The sequence below is a fragment of the Oncorhynchus mykiss genome, chromosome 4, assembly GCF_057628025.1.
Source record: "Oncorhynchus mykiss isolate SJ-2025 chromosome 4, ASM5762802v1, whole genome shotgun sequence".
NCBI classification, from domain to species: domain Eukaryota; kingdom Metazoa; phylum Chordata; class Actinopteri; order Salmoniformes; family Salmonidae; genus Oncorhynchus; species Oncorhynchus mykiss.
Window position 1 is genome coordinate 71,860,731 of NC_143025.1, and position 16,445 is coordinate 71,877,175.

At 47.4% G+C, this 16,445-nt stretch overlaps 1 non-coding gene across 1 annotated transcript; it reads left to right on the forward strand.

Annotated features, from left to right (window-relative positions):
- Positions 1 to 596: 596 nt before the first annotated feature.
- trnae-cuc (transfer RNA glutamic acid (anticodon CUC)) lies at positions 597 to 668 on the forward strand. Its single transcript has one exon. It is a non-coding gene; the product is annotated as a tRNA-Glu (tRNA).
- The last annotated feature ends 15,777 nt before the right edge of the window (positions 669 to 16,445 follow it).

Genomic DNA, 16,445 nt, shown 5'->3' on the forward strand with positions numbered 1-16,445 from the left:
CCACCTCCTCTATTTTGGGGGCAATGCTGTAATCAATTGGTTGTACTCATGGATTCAGCAGACTTCTGATAACTCCATGAAGGACATAACTCTACCATGCCAATTTACAATATCATTTAAGAACAAAATACCCTTTTCAAACATCTTACCCATAAATACAGGTATTTTATCAACCTGCACATTTGAGTTCAGCCATAATATTTGTTATATCTTTTCAAGGGGATGAAATTGAAATTGTAGCCAGCTCTGCAATGCTTGCTTGAAAAAGAGAGTATCAAAGTATCATTTTCAAATAATCGAAAATGAGACGTGGCAATCTGCACAAAGGCAAAAAGGCCATTTTTAAACAATGGATGAGCTTTTCTTAGTAATCTACTTGAGAACCATTTAGGGTTCAAATTAAACTTTTGAATGAGTGAAGCTTTTAGAGAGAGGTTTAGTGCTTTTATATTTAATAATCTCAACCCACCCAATTCATATTCATTATATAGATAGGCACGTTTTATTTTGTCTGGTTTAAGCGTTTACATAATACACTTATAATAATCATTAACACCACTATTTAAGTAATCTAAAGTTGCAGTGGTAGGTATCCTTCCCTGGTGGTCTAGTGGTTAGGATTCGGCGCTCTCACCGCCGCGGCCCGGGTTCGATTCCCGGTCAGGGAATATACGTTTTGGTAGTGCTGCTTATTGTAGAATTTCTCATCTTATCTTTTGACAGTGCTAGTACCATAACTAACACATCATTGAACATTGAAAAACGCGTACGATCCCCTTTACCCAGCGATGGATTTGGGTAAATTTTTTTGTCTCCTTTTCAGATTTCACCGTTAGATGGCGGTCTAATCACAGCAATTGCTACTCGGCTGAAATCAAAAGGCGTGGCGCTTGATGAGCTCATGAATTCAGTCATTATAAATGTCCCCTTGCTGTTATTCACAAACAGAAAGTTGCACAGTTGATATAATATGAAGTATGACCCAGCTTTTGATGACAATGAGCACCATGATTTTACATTGGATTGTTGATTTTAAAGACCTTGAATATCTAGGCCAGGTATGCAGTAGGCTGCAAGTCCCCATTTAAGGCCGAATGATCAATCGTCCCCGACCCCAATTTTCTTTTTTATAATAATACATATAAAGTACCAACCAGAAGTTTGGAAACACCTACTCATTCCAGGGTTTTCCTTTATTTAGACTATTTTCTACAGTGTAGAATAATAGTGAAGACATCACAACTATGAAATAACCCATATGGATTCATGTTGTAACCAAAAAAGTGTTAAACACATCAAAATATATTTTATATTTGAGATTCTTCAAAGTAGCCGTCCTTTGCCTTGATGACAGCCTTTGCACGCTCTTGGAATTCTCTCAACAAGCTGCACCTGGAATGCTTTTCCAACAGTCTTGAAGGAGTTGCCACATATTCTAAGCACTTGATGGCTGCTTTTCCTTCACTCTGCGGTTCATCTCATCCCAATCCATCTCAATTCGGTTGAGGTCAGGTGCTTATGGAGGCCAGCAAACCAGATGGGATGGCGTATTGCTGCAGAATGCTGTGGTATCCATGCTGGTTAAGTGTTCCTTGAATTCTAAGTAAATCACTGACAGTGTCACAAACAAAGCACCCCCACACCATTACACCTCCTCCTCCATGCTTCACAGTGGGAACCACACATGCGTAGATCATCCGTTCACCTACAGTTCTCTGCGTCTCACAAAGACATGGCAGTTGGAACCAAAAATCTCAAATTTGGACTCATCAGACCAAAGGACAGATTTACACCGGTCTAATGTCCATTGCTTGTGTTTCTTGGCCCATGCAAGTCTCTTATTCTTATTGGTGTCCTTTAGTAGTGGTTTCTTGACAGCAATTCGACCATGAAGGCCTGATTCACACAGTCTCCTCTGAACAGTTGATGTTGAGATTTGTCTGTTACCTGTGAAGCATTTATTTGGGCTGCAATTTCTGAGGCTGGTAACTCTAATGAACTTATCCTCTGCAGCAGAGGTAACTCTGGGTCTTCCTAGAGTTTCATCGTAGCGCTTGATGGTTTTTGCGACAACACTTGATGAAACTTTCAAAGTTCTTGACATTTGACTGACCTTCATGTCCTATCGTAATGATGGACTGTTGTATCTCTTTGCTTATTTTAGTTGCTCTTACCATAATATGGGCTTGGTCTATCTTCTGTATACCACCCCTACCTTTTCACAACACCACTGACTGGCTCAAATGCATTAACTTTTAACAAGGCACACCTGTTAATTGAAATGTATTCCAGGTGACTTCCTCGTGAAGCTGGTTGAGAGAATGTCAACAGTGTACAAAGCTGTCATCAAGGCAAAGGGTGGATTTGATTTGTTTAACACTTTTTTGGTTACTACATGATTCCATATGTGTTATTTCTTAGTTGTGATGTCTTAACTATTACAGTTTTTCTCAATTGCTAAAACACTAAAACCCATTGGCTGAACAAAGTTCTCAGTTGCCTGGACTCATTTAGCTAATTATGCAGTCTGTTGTCAATACCTTAAACCATTTCACATGATAAAACACAATTTGCAGATGTCACTTAGACGTTTTAGCAAAACTCTAAACACATTCTCATTCTCAAAACACATTCTGCACTCTAATGCACATGTCATCCATACTGGTAAACACAAGTGGCAACAATCAAATACAAATAGAGAACATATGTCATTGATTGAACACAACCACTCAAAATTGATTTAACCTGTTTCAAATGATGCGACACAACCAATATAAGCCAGTTCAGAGAGCAAACAGGTTGTTGAAGGTGGGAAGGAGAAAGTCTGAGAATGGATACTGTAGTACAGTGCATTGTAGGCTGTATACTGTACAATGGACAAATTGTATGGCCTGAACATTGTGCTTTCCATTTATTACCAGTACTGACTGCTCAATAGATTTTGACTGGTTGCAGGTTCATATCAACAAAGAACAAGAATTACAGTATCACAGAGACAATGGACAAGTTGGTGAGATGCAGGGTACAGTACTGTAAAAATAGGAGTACAAGGAGGAGGAAGAACAAAAAACAAAATTGCAAAGAGCAAAGCAGAGTAGTAATTTCTGATCCATTTTGAGCTACTATGATAGAACATGTTTTCGTTCATCAAAGGACAATGAGGGAAAAATGTGAATATTTTTTTTGATTAAAAATGTACTTCTCCCTGAGAATTGTATGTTTTGAACAATGTGTTTTCTATTTTTCGGTGTATTGTTTACTGACTGAGTGTATATCATTTTGATCACTTTGTTTATGATTTGAGAGCAGTGTTTGATTTTGAACACAGGTAAAACTGTCAGTCAGAGGTTATGTAAATAGTGCTTGAAGATGAGGTTTTGTGTTTAATGTTTTCAGGAAATGGAGCAAGGTTTCAGAAGTTGTGTTTTAGCAATTGAGAAAAACTGTAATCTACTATGTAGAAAATAGTACAAATAAATAAAAACCTTTGAATGAGTAGGTGTGTCCAAACTTTTGATTGGTAATATATATTACCAATCAAAAGTTTGGACACACCTACTCATTCAAAGGTTTTTCTTTATATATATGTATATTGTCATTTTTTGGGGAACTTAGTTGGTGTCTCAACTTACTGTTGAGAGTTACAATAGTACAATACAAAAGGTGTGATTTCAAAATGTGTATGTGCATCAGCAGTTGTTATCTTGTTACGTCAGTCACTGCCAGTCACACAATTAGCCCATGTCAGCCTCATTTTTTTTAGATTGGTAAGTTAGTCTAGCCAGCTATCTAAACTTGTATCATGATCGAATTACCGAACTTTGTGAGGTCCACTGAATTTGTTAGCCACTCTCAGCAAGATAAAATGGGGCCGACAAAGAGGGCTGCCTTGCTTCTAGTCCTTAGGAAACTTTGCAGTATTTTGTTTTTAGTGTATTATTTATTACATTGTTGTCCAAGAAAATCTTAAGTGTTATTACATACACATACACAGTAAAGACTATTGGATATCAGAGCGGTGTCAATTTACCAGCGCTACGACCAGTATAGAGCAGCTGGTAGCCTAGCAGTTAACAGCATTGGGTCAGTAATTTAAAAATCTTCAAATATTTCTCTCCACCCTTTGGCAAGACTTGTAGAAGTGCAGGAAAAAAGCTGTACAACTTGACATTTTTCTCTCCGCCCCATGGCAAAATGATTAGAATTGCATGAAATTAGTTAAAAATTCAAACAATGACAAACTCCTAAATCACTTCAATCTCTGAGTTTGAAATCATTGCCACAGCAGCAGTGTCTTCATTAGAGAGAGAGAGAGAGAGACAGAGAGACAGAGAGACCTAGGCCACAGTCAGTGAGAGAGTAACCTTGAGACAGAGATTCCCTGTGTTTGTGGAACTTGGGTCTCAGAGCCCTCAGATTCTGGAGAGAGACAGAGATAGACAGTCGGCTGGCCATGCAGGTTTTAACCAGTTCCTGACTGCTATGTATCTTGGCAGTTATTTTGACAGCACTATCACAGAGGGGGGTGGGGGGGAGATAAGCTGTCTAAGGAATCGCCATGGCGCCGGTGTGTCCCTTCCCCTTGCCGCTCAGACGGCCAGCCCCCTGACTGCAGCGGAGGATTGTGGGGGATCGTGGTAGGGAGCAGGATTTGTGTTGGCAAGACCCTAGGGCTCTGGGACTTTCTCTTAAAAAATCATACCACACACCCCTACCTCCCTTGCCTGTCCACACCCTACAATAACCCCACCCCCGCCACCCGCCACCCACACACACCACACCCCCAAAACCTCTCTCTCCCTGCCACCTTGTCAAGATTTAATTAATAAATTAACTCTTGAAATGCTCTCTCTCTTGCTGTTTGTCTCATGGCTCCAAACATTTGAGCATCTTAGGGGCAATTGAACCATGGTTTGTCTGCATGGAGATAAAGATGAGAAGTAGGGAGAAAGAGAGAGCAAAAGCCAGACCAGAACATGGCCCAACTGCATTGTAAGCAAACAGTACTAAAAAGACAAGGATGAGCTCCTGTAAACTTTTGACTCTTTGCTGAGTAATGCCTTCAAGATGTGGCCCCTACAGTACAGATGTAGGATCTTAATTTGACCCAATTTGCTAAAGCATGAAAGAATCCTGCAACAACAGGAAATGTTAATCATTATGTGGACTATAATTAATGGATATGATGCATTTTAGCTTAGGACTAATCAAGTCTGACATTTTTAAGTGGAAATTACAAACTTACAAGACTTTTTAAACCTTGAATACACTACAATTTTTAATTTCCTGCTGAGCAGAAAAATTCTCATCAACGAAAGAGTGATCAAATTAAGATCCTACATCTGTATTCTGTTCAATAGTCCAAGCCCATCTCCCCTATAATCTCTCTCTGCCTCCCTAGTCTACACATACATGGGTCATAAGAACAGTATACATACAGCTGGTCCTGTTGTGGGCTCTGATATTTGAATTTTACGGTACCATCCCACCAGGGCTCACAAACAGCTTGGTACCATTACAGAGCTAGCGTTTTAGGATTATTGCTTCGAGGGAATACAGTATGAGATCAAAGCCATACATACACACACAGGAATTTATGTTGCAGGAGAGGAGTGGAGTTGAGTAAGGGGAGACAGGGGGACAAAAGGGCAAACGTAGCATCTTTTTAGAACTGAAAACAACGTTCTTTTATCATCTGGAATGATAGTTGATTGATAGAGGCATGTGATAATATAAAGGCACATTATGTTCTTTGGGGATTTTATTATGAAACCATCACATTTCTTCAATAAAGGATAGACAGAGAGAGATAAATGATGGAGAGGATGAGAAGAGAGGAAGACTTCAAAGCTTCTGTGCTGCTGTACATGGTTTTGAGACAGTGGAAAACTACTCCCGACATCTACGTCTCAATTCTGAAAATGACCTTTATGTGAAGCATTATGTTATATAGACACCAAGGTCTGGCCCAGGGAAGACAGACAGAAATGTTAACCTTGAAAATCTTTAAAATAATTTTCCTCAGACGTCACACTCACAGAGCTTAGACTACAGCCACTGATAACTTCAAGTACATTGTGGCAACAAGAGGCCAAAAAAACCTAAACAGACCAAAAAGACATGTCACAAGGAGGACTGAGGTCACAATGTTACCATAATCATTAATACTCATAACCTCATTGCCAGTAGAGATTGTAGTAAAATTGTTTAGTCTATGCATATTTCATAATATGCTTACAATCAGTATGTTGTGAATTGCTGTGAAATTATGTTTGTGTGAAATAAATCTATGAAAAAATTGCGTACTGATACGTATAATTAGTGTACTTTGTTTCTTGTACTTCTCCTAGGTAACACGCTACCCTAGTCAAGAGGGGATCAGGGAGAACCAATGACAAGGGTTTCTATTAACACTGTTTGTGTGGCCCCACTTATCAACATAAACATACAACTGTGACAGATTTACTAGCGGTGTGTTCAGAGGTAATGAGATGTGATAGAGAGAGATGGAGTGAGATAAGAAGTCAAATACACAGTATTGTAGACCCTCAGTGAGAAAGAGAGAACACACTGCTAGTAAATATGGCATTAGAGCTAGAAAGAGAGGGAGGGATAAATGGCTTGAATAGATCAGATAAAACATAGTGGAAGCACAGGCCTGAGTGACACATGTGGAAGCCCTCATGGTGGGTGGTGGGCCTTAGTGGTCTGTAGGGAGCCACAGTGGTTTGTGGTGGGTCAGAGTAGTGTGAGAGGTAGTCTGTGATTGACCATAGTGGTCTTTTTCCCCCGGTGGTCTGGGAGTGTCCTGTCTGATGTGCCTCTGACTGATAAAGAGGGGCATCTCCTGGGTCAGCAGGGGGTCAATGACCCCCCCCCCCCCCCCTCCCACCAGACAGTCAGACTACCCACATAGATGTATAGAGAGAGAAAAACAAGGTGGGAAATATAGGCGAGTAAAGAGAGGGATGGCATAGATGGATGGAGTGCATGGTAAAAGATAGAGATAGATAGAGAGATGCCTAATCATAACAGATACAGATACAAGCCTACTGTATCCTGACATGTGACACGACCCCAAACGTCAATCTGCCAATCAGCTGAAGCATTGCAGCATGTGACCTTTGACCCAGGAAGTAAACAATATTAATATATTAAATGTATATTGAATTCTACGCTGTACAGATTCCTTCCAGAGTGTAGTTCTTTGAAGTCTACCACAGGTGAGTGAGACATATTGTAGGAACTGTTGTGATGGTTCCCCCCTCTCAAATACAAAACATCAATATGAGGCGGAATTGTGGACTGTTGTGTTTAACTCCGGGTTCCGCTTCTAGTATTATTTGCTGAGTCATGTCTTGTATTTGTCTTGTATGATAACTGGCAATTCCCCGCCTGCACTTGAAAATATCCAGCCAAATACAGAGACAAAATAGGCACCCATAGGTAGACACACACACTCTCACACACCCAATGTCTCTGTATGTGTGTCAAGGCGTCTCGACGTGTCCCTCTGTGTTCTTGGTCACATGACGGTGGTGAAGCAATCAGAGCCATGCTGTTTACCCGGCTTATCAATGGTGTTGTAACAAGCATATGACACACAGACTCTGACCCCAGGATACACACACACACACACATACTTACCACAGTGCACGCAAGCGCATAGGCATGTACACACACCTGTGGTGTGCCTATGGTGTTGTTCGGTTTGTTTCATATTTGACTGGACTAAGTTGCCTACAGGTCAATTATTTTTTTTCAGTAGCTGGTTATGAAAATACCATATTTTCCAGTGTGACAAATACAGCCTCTAAACTCTGATGGCCCTAACCGTACAGACATCCTCAGGATCACGCTAACTATCTGGCTAATGTGAATGATCTAAAGCTACCAGACCTCCGTATGTCACTAATGATGCGTAACCTCATCCCCCATTTTTTTTAAAAAGGGCCCGTCTCCACGTTCACTTTCCAGGAGAAAAAGTCCTGTACATCTGAATTCAGGTGTAAAACTACAGACTTGTCAACCGCTGGCTAGTAAATCCCAGTCATAAATCCCTGCAGAGAAAATTAATTATCACTGGGTTTTGAATTTACTGCAGTACAATAATTAATCTTTCCATGTAATATAAAAGTAGTAGGTCAGGATTTGCAGGTAACATAAGTGTGTACTTACTGTTTGTCTGAGTGTCTACATGTGTGTATACGTGCGTATGTCTGTCAACTCCTTGTGTTTGTGTGTCTGTGTTTGTGTGTGTGTTTGTGTGTACCCCCCACTCACACACTCAGACTCTGGCTAGTCAATCCTAGCGCCACATCACTCCATCATCACAGATATGCTTTGTGGGTAGATAGCAGGTCTGCCGGCTTACAAGATGTTTTGTCCAGCCTGTCATGTTTACTTACAATGATAAGCTATGATGGATCCCCCGCAAGCTATAGACGCCACAGCCCCACAGGCACACACGGAACGCTAAAACACACACACACATTACATATTGCAAGTCACCTCGTAGCCCAGAAGACACATTCAGAGAGGAATGTCTTTGACAATGTTACATAATCCACTATACATTTCAGAGAGACACCATGCACCACACACACACTCGCACACACACTTTTGTTATAGTGGTTATGATGTTTGGATGTTGTACTCTGTGATCTGTTAGTTGGCCTGCGTAATGTCAGTTTACTTTAGATTGGCGTGAGTCCAGGCGGGTCCGGGATCTGACCACAGACAGCCCATTCTAAATAAACCAACCAATTAAAAAGCCTAATGAGGCCCCTGCTTATCCTATCACACAGAGTGCATTGAGGGGGCACTTCAACAGGCAGAAAGAGGGTCTTAGAGGGTGGTGGATTCAGAGGTGACTAATCTTTATTCTTGTAATGCACACGTATGCCACGGATACCAAGTAGAGTTTATAAACATCTACTTGAGGATTTTGGGCAAAAGGAGACAAAAGCAATGCAAGTGTAAATACAATACCATGTGAGCCCTGTCAAATCTAAACGGATCCTTTAGATGTCTGTTGCTAGTCATCACAACAGATACAGTAGAATTTGAGGCCCAACGCCTAGAAAAATGTCAGAAACAGAACAAGAGAAGAAAAGGAGGCTATTCTGCTCCTCCAGTTCACCTCTTCTCTCCTCCCTTGCTTCCTCTCCTATGGTTCCCTCCTCTCTTTCTCTCACTTCTTCTACAATTATTTACACCCAAGGCCGCGGTGGCCGCTGACAAAGAGAGTGAGAGAGAACAAGGTGGAGGTGGAGAAGAGGAAATGAGCAGCTCTGAGACACAACTCCTTCCCTCTCTCCCCCTCTCTTTCTCTACCTCCCTGTTACCTCTTTCCACCTCCACCCCCTTTCTGTTTCTTTATCAATTGCTGCCTTTCCTCTCTTTTACTCTGTATTTTGACCTTCCCTCCCTCCTTCTGCCTCCCCCTCTCTATATTCTCTCCCTCTCTCCGGCTAGCTGTTCAAGGCCACACTTCTCTTCCTCCTCCCTGTTTGTCTGAAAAGGTCAGAGGGACTGATACAGTACCAGGGCAACCGTTACAAATCTTCCCCCTTATCGAGGACAACACACAGATAACATTGTCTCCGTTCGCTCATCCGACAGATCCATCTCCGAAAACATCTCCCGGACCCGAAGACCCGGACGGAGCTGGGCCTGAACATATGGAGAGACTGAGAGATTGATGTTCTCACTCCTTTCACTGAGGAGAAAGGAGTGTAATGATGGGAGACAGAAAATACTGTGCGGCTTTGTGGAAGACTGTTTCAGTGTTCAGGTGATTAGGACTTGTGAGATAGTCACTGAAAAGATTAAGGACAGTGCATAAGTTGTTAATTGCAAGCACCTCCTTGTGTGAAAGTGTGTATTTGGGGAGGATTGCACCTGCAAGTAATGACGTGAGATTTTGCCACTTTCACCTTAACCTCCCACTACCCGTCTCTCTTTGCAACTTGCACCTGTTAACCCCCCTCCCAACAAACACACCCACAGTCTCTCTCCGTTCTTCAACATTTCTAACGTGACAATAGCCATACCCCAGCTCAGGGCTAAGTACCTCCTTAACCCAGCAGTCTCCAGCGATTTATATCCCAGTATAATTTATGTGTGTATAACGACACAAGGCGAGACCCAGATGCAGACACGGGAGGCAGTTGGCTTGAGCTCTGATATTTATTGTAGTCCAAGGGGTAGGCAAAAGACAGGTCGGGGACAGGCAAGAGTTCATAACGAAGTCAGAGTCCAAAACGGTACAGGGCGGTAGGCAGGCTCGAGGTCAGGGGCAGGCAGAGTGGTCAGGCAGGCAGGCTCGAGGGCAGGGGCAGGCAGAATGGTCAGGCAGGCGGGCTCAGAGTCAGGACAGGCAGAGTGGTCAGGCAGGCGGGCTCAGAGTCAGGACAGGCAGAGTGGTCAGGCAGGCGGGCTCAGAGTCAGGACAGGCAGAGTGGTCAGGCAGGCGGGCTCAGAGTCAGGACAGGCAGAGTGGTCAGGCAGGCGGGCTCAGAGTCAGGACAGGCAGAGTGGTCAGGCAGACGGGCTCAGAGTCAGGACAGGCAGAGTGGTCAGGCAGGCGGGCTCAGAGTCAGGACAGGCAGAGTGGTCAGGCAGGCAGGCTCAGAGTCAGGACAGGCAGAGTGGTCAGGCGGGCTCAGAGTCAGGACAGGCAGAGGTGGTCAGGCAGGCTCAGAGTCAGGACAGGCAGAGTGGTCAGGCAGGCGGGCTCAGAGTCAGGACAGGCAGAGTGGTCAGGCGGGCGGGCTCAGAGTCAGGACAGGCAGAGTGGTCAGGCGGGCTCAGAGTCAGGACAGGCAGAGTGGTCAGGCGGGCTCAGAGTCAGGACAGGCAGAGTGGTCAGGCAGGCGGGCTCAGAGTCAGGACAGGCAGAGTGGTCAGGCAGGCGGGCTCAGAGTCAGGACAGGCAGAGTGGTCAGGCAGACGGGCTCAGAGTCAGGACAGGCAGAGTGGTCAGGCAGGCGGGCTCAGAGTCAGGACAGGCAGAGTGGTCAGGCAGGCAGGCTCAGAGTCAGGACAGGCAGAGTGGTCAGGCGGGCTCAGAGTCAGGACAGGCAGAGGTGGTCAGGCAGGCTCAGAGTCAGGACAGGCAGAGTGGTCAGGCAGGCGGGCTCAGAGTCAGGACAGGCAGAGTGGTCAGGCGGGCTCAGAGTCAGGACAGGCAGAGTGGTCAGGCGGGCTCAGAGTCAGGACAGGCAGAGTGGTCAGGCAGGCGGGCTCAGAGTCAGGACAGGCAGAGTGGTCAGGCGGGCTCAGAGTCAGGACAGGCAGAGTGGTCAGGCAGGCTCAGAGTCAGGACAGGCAGAGTGGTCAGGCAGGCTCAGAGTCAGGACAGGCAGAGTGGTCAGGCAGGCGGGCTCAGAGTCAGGACAGGCAGAGTGGTCAGGCAGGCTCAGAGTCAGGACAGGCAGAGCGGTCAGGCAGGCAGGCTCAGAGTCAGGACAGGCAGAGTGGTCAGGCAGGCGGGCTCAGAGTCAGGACAGGCAGAGTGGTCAGGCAGGCTCAGAGTCAGGACAGGCAGAGTGGTCAGGCAGGCGGGCTCAGAGTCAGGACAGGCAGAGTGGTCAGGCAGGCGGGCTCAGAGTCAGGACAGGCAGAGTGGTCAGGCAGACGGGCTCAGAGTCAGGACAGGCAGAGTGGTCAGGCAGGCGGGCTCAGAGTCAGGACAGGCAGAGTGGTCAGGCAGGCAGGCTCAGAGTCAGGACAGGCAGAGTGGTCAGGCAGGCTCAGAGTCAGGACAGGCAGAGGTGGTCAGGCAGGCTCAGAGTCAGGACAGGCAGAGTGGTCAGGCAGGCGGGCTCAGAGTCAGGACAGGCAGAGTGGTCAGGCGGGCTCAGAGTCAGGACAGGCAGAGTGGTCAGGCGGGCTCAGAGTCAGGACAGGCAGAGTGGTCAGGCAGGCGGGCTCAGAGTCAGGACAGGCAGAGTGGTCAGGCGGGCTCAGAGTCAGGACAGGCAGAGTGGTCAGGCAGGCTCAGAGTCAGGACAGGCAGAGTGGTCAGGCAGGCTCAGAGTCAGGACAGGCAGAGTGGTCAGGCAGGCGGGCTCAGAGTCAGGACAGGCAGAGTGGTCAGGCAGGCTCAGAGTCAGGACAGGCAGAGTGGTCAGGCAGGCAGGCTCAGAGTCAGGACAGGCAGAGTGGTCAGGCAGGCGGGCTCAGAGTCAGGACAGGCAGAGTGGTCAGGCAGGCTCAGAGTCAGGACAGGCAGAGTGGTCAGGCAGGCGGGCTCAGAGTCAGGACAGGCAGAGTGGTCAGGCAGGCGGGCTCAGAGTCAGGACAGGCAGAGTGGTCAGGCAGGCGGGCTCAGAGTCAGGACAGGCAGAGTGGTCAGGCAGGCTCAGAGTCAGGACAGGCAGAGTGGTCAGGACAGGCGGGCTCAGAGTCAGGACAGGCAGAATGGTCAGGCGGGCTCAGAGTCAGGACAGGCAGAGTGGTCAGGACAGGCAGAGTGTCAGAACCAGGAGGATGAGAAAAAGAGAGACGGGAAAAAAAACAGGGCCAGGAGAAAACCTCTGGTTGACTTGGCAACAAGACGAACTGGCACAGACAGACAGAAAACACAGGTATAAATACCCAGGGGATAATGGGGAAGATGAGCGACACCTGGAGGGGGGTGGAGACAAGCACAGGTGTGTGACAGTATGTCTGTGCTGTCAGGGTGTGACAGTCTGTGCACGGTGAAGATAGCTAGCCCTAGAACTGCACAGGCAGAACTGCACCTCCACGGCCCATGGCCCAGGCCACACAGACTTTTACGGAGATGCATGGGCTGAGTCCTGACAGAATAAGTACCCTTTCTTTTTTATCACTCTAAATGATGACGTGTTTAATAGTTAAGACATTGCTAGTTATGTAATAAAAGTATTCATCATTGCTTTTTGTTTTCGTGTGTGTGTGATTTTTGATAACACTGCAGAGAGGTTCAGACGGAGAGCATAGAACTCGAAGTGACATGTTCAAAGGATTTTGCTATGCAGTGAGCTTGTATATTTTTGTACGTGGTTAGTTCAGTAATGTTCCAAGGTCCTAACTTGGAAAATGACAGTCATAAGAATTTCTATCATTATCTGGAATCTGTCGCTGGTTTTAGGATGCACAGGCACACACACACACACACACACACACACACACACACACACACACACAAGCAAATGGGATATGTCTAGGTCTGGAGCTGGCATTACTCCTGAACACAGACAAAAACACACGAACACAACCAACATGCTCTGGTACTGGCTCTATTGACAGACACACTGGACCAGCCCATACCCTGGTACTGGCTCTATTGACAGACACACTGGACCAGCCCATACCCTGGTACTGGCTCTATTGACAGACACACTGGACAAGCCCATTCCCTGGTACTGGCTCTATTGACAGACACACTGGCATGCCCATTCCCTGGTACTGGCTCTATTGACAGACACACACTGGACCAGCCCATACCCTGGTACTGGCTCTATTGACAGACACACTGGACCAGCCCATACCCTGGTACTGGATCTATTAACAGACACACTGGACCAGCCCATACCCTGGTACTGGCTCTATTGACAGACACACTGGACCCGCCCATACCCTGGTACTGGCTCTATTGACAGACACACACTGGACCAGCCCATACCCTGGTACTGGCTCTATTGACAGACACACTGGACCCGCCCATACCCTGGTACTGGATCTATTAACAGACACACTGGACCAGCCCATACCCTGGTACTGGCTCTATTGACAGACACACTGGACCCGCCCATACCCTGGTACTGGCTCTATTAACAGACACACTGCACCAGCCCATACCCTGGTACTGGCTCTATTGACAGACACACTGGACCAGCCCATACCCTGGTACTGGCTCTATTGACAGACACACTGGACCAGCCCATACCCTGGTACTGGCTCTATTGACAGACACACTGGACCAGCCCATACCCTGGTACTGGCTCTATTGACAGACACACACTGGACCAGCCCATACCCTGGTACTGGATCTATTGACAGACGCACTGCACCAGCCCTTACCCTGTTACTGGCTCTATTGACAGACACACACTGGACCAGCCCATACCCTGTTACTGGCTCTATTGACAGACGCACTGCACCAGCCCTTACCCTGGTACTGGCTCTATTGACAGACACACTGGACCAGCCCATACCCTGGTACTGGCTCTATTGACAGACACACTGGACCAGCCCATACCCTGGTACTGGCTCTATTGACAGACACACTGGACCAGCCCATACCCTGGTACTGGCTCTATTGACAGACACACTGGACCAGCCCTTACCCTGTTACTGGCTCTATTGACAGACACACACTGCACCAGCCCATACCCTGGTACTGGATCTATTGACAGACACACACTGGACCAGCCCTTACCCTGTTACTGGCTCTATTGACAGACACACTGGACCAGCCCATACCCTGGTACTGGCTCTATTGACAGACACACTGGACCAGCCCATACCCTGGTACTGGCTCTATTGACAGACACACTGGACCAGCCCGTACCCTGTTACTGGCTCTATTGACAGACACACTGGACCAGCCCATACCCTGGTACTGGCTCTATTGACAGACACACTGGACCAGCCCATACCCTGGTACTGGCTCTATTGACAGACACACTGGACCAGCCCGTACCCTGGTACTGGCTCTATTGACAGACACACTGGACCAGCCCATACCCTGGTACTGGATCTATTGACAGACACACTGGACCAGCCCATACCCTGGTACTGGCTCTATTGACAGACACACTGGACCAGCCCATACCCTGGTACTGGCTCTATTGACAGACACACTGGACCAGCCCGTACCCTGGTACTGGATCTATTGACAGACACACTGGACCAGCCCATACCCTGGTACTGGCTCTATTGACAGACACACACTGGACCAGCCCATACCCTGGTACTGGATCTATTGACAGACACACTGGACCAGCCCATACCCTGGTACTGGCTCTATTGACAGACACACTGGACCAGCCCATACCCTGGTACTGGCTCTATTGACAGACACACTGGACCAGCCCATACCCTGGTACTGGATCTATTGACAGACACACTGGACCCGCCCATACCCTGGTACTGGATCTATTGACAGACGCACTGGACCAGCCCATACCCTGGTACTGGCTCTATTGACAGACACACACTGGACCAGCCCATACCCTGGTACTGGATCTATTGACAGACACACTGGACCAGCCCATACCCTGGTACTGGCTCTATTGACAGACACACTGGACCAGCCCATACCCTGGTACTGGCTCTATTGACAGACACACTGGACCAGCCCATACCCTGGTACTGGATCTATTGACAGACACACTGGACCCGCCCATACCCTGGTACTGGATCTATTGACAGACGCACTGGACCAGCCCATACCCTGGTACTGGCTCTATTGACAGACACACTGGACCAGCCCATACCCTGGTACTGGATCTATTGACAGACACACTGGACCAGCCCATACCATGGTACTGGCTCTATTGACAGACACACTGGACCAGCCCATACCCTGGTACTGGCTCTATTGACAGACACACTGGACCAGCCCGTACCCTGGTACTGGATCTATTGACAGACACACTGGACCAGCCCATACCCTGGTACTGGCTCTATTGACAGACACACACTGGACCAGCCCATACCCTGGTACTGGATCTATTGACAGACACACTGGACCAGCCCATACCCTGGTACTGGCTCTATTGACAGACACACTGGACCAGCCCATACCCTGGTACTGGCTCTATTGACAGACACACTGGACCAGCCCATACCCTGGTACTGGATCTATTGACAGACACACTGGACCCGCCCATACCCTGGTACTGGATCTATTGACAGACGCACTGGACCAGCCCATACCCTGGTACTGGCTCTATTGACAGACACACACTGGACCAGCCCATACCCTGTTACTGGCTCTATTGACAGACACACACTGGACCAGCCCTTACCCTGGTACTGGCTCTATTGACAGACACACTGGACCAGCCCATACCCTGGTACTGGCTCTATTGACAGACACACTGGACCCGCCCATACCCTGGTACTGGCTCTATTGACAGACACACACTGGACCAGCCCTTACCCTGGTACTGGTGTAATGTATGTGGTGGACGTGCAGGGTCAGTGGGTCGGGGAGGGCCCAGCCTCCTGGTTCCCACAGCCCAGAGGAGGCTGTCTCTCTCCCACTATCAGGGTCCGTCTCCGGCCCCCCCTGTCTCCCCTGCTCCCCCTGTCCCCCCCCATCCCCCTTGCTCCCTAGCCCCTGCCTGACGTCAGCCCTGGCCTGATAAGGGTGTCCAGTCGCCCGCAAGGAGAGGGGGATGGAGGGAGGTTACACTAACAGAGCCAGCCCTCTGGATAAGGCCCCAGACAGATAAGAAAGAGCAGTA